The 982-nt window shown below is 28.2% G+C and overlaps 1 protein-coding gene across 1 annotated transcript in view; it reads left to right on the top strand.

Annotated features, from left to right (window-relative positions):
* LOC138373237 (uncharacterized) overlaps nucleotides 1–455 on the top strand; it is a 19,268-nt gene extending 18,813 nt beyond the window's left edge. The window contains exon 8 of the mRNA XM_069339280.1: nucleotides 1–455. This exon is cut by the window's left edge and continues 763 nt beyond it. The gene's annotated coding sequence lies outside the window, so the exon portion shown is untranslated.
* Nucleotides 456–982: the final 527 nt, after the last annotated feature.

Below are 982 nucleotides of genomic sequence, written 5' to 3'. Positions count from 1 at the left end.
CTTTCTTTCTCTTTCTTTTTCTCTTTCTTTCTCTGAAAGAAAGAAATCTTTTCTTTTTCTTTCTACATGAATATTATACTTGACTGTGTTTACATTCACTTGTAGATTTTTATTTAAAAATTTTTTTATTGTAGATATACTTAGTCCTAAAATTTTGATTTATAGATTTTTATTTTTAGTCATAGAAAAACTATAATGTTATTTGTATACTCGGGAAATTTTACTTGTTGTAGTTTTAAGTAACAATAACTGCTTGTAACGTCAGACTGATCTCAGCATGACATGAATCACAGGCTGCTTGATCACAAAATCTATTTTGTTCACATATTGCATATATAGATTTTTATAGATTTTTAGATTTTTACTTTTATATTCTGTTATAGATATAGTCTATATATTTCGAGCTATTACATATATTTTGTTGTATTACTCAATCTTAAATAAATATAATATTTTAATTTTCTTTTTGTACCCTATTTATTTGTAATTTACACGTACATATATAGGATGTCCATTTCTTTCTCAGATATGTCTTCTTTCTTTCCCTCCCTTTCTATTTCAGATATAGTTTAAAAATCTATTATACCCTGATTTACCCTAAACATTTTAATGTAGGTAATTAAAAGATTATAAAAAGGTTTTTTTAAATGTTATTTATTTACGTTCTAAGGTCGTATATAAAAATTCTCAAAAAACATTTTTAAAATGTAATTATAAACGTGCTGAAAACAAGGAAATGTCGTTTTTAGAACGTTTTAAAAACGTGAAAATGTTTGCTGGTACGACTGCCTCATGAGGCAGTCGTATCAGTAATTGATAACTAGCAACAATCCTTAACTGTAGCCTCTGTTCACCCAGAAGTGAATGGGTACCTGGTTCTTAAACGATTTGGCGGGTCGTACACCTGTGAACATTAGGATTCAGACCTGCCAGAAACGCGATGCGTGCTAGTGGTTTAACAAGCTTGTAAAAATTCTAGTAT

The sequence above is a fragment of the Procambarus clarkii genome, chromosome 5 (genome assembly GCF_040958095.1).
Source record: "Procambarus clarkii isolate CNS0578487 chromosome 5, FALCON_Pclarkii_2.0, whole genome shotgun sequence".
In the NCBI taxonomy this organism is placed as follows: domain Eukaryota; kingdom Metazoa; phylum Arthropoda; class Malacostraca; order Decapoda; family Cambaridae; genus Procambarus; species Procambarus clarkii.
This window is presented reverse-complemented; position numbering and strand designations above follow the sequence as displayed.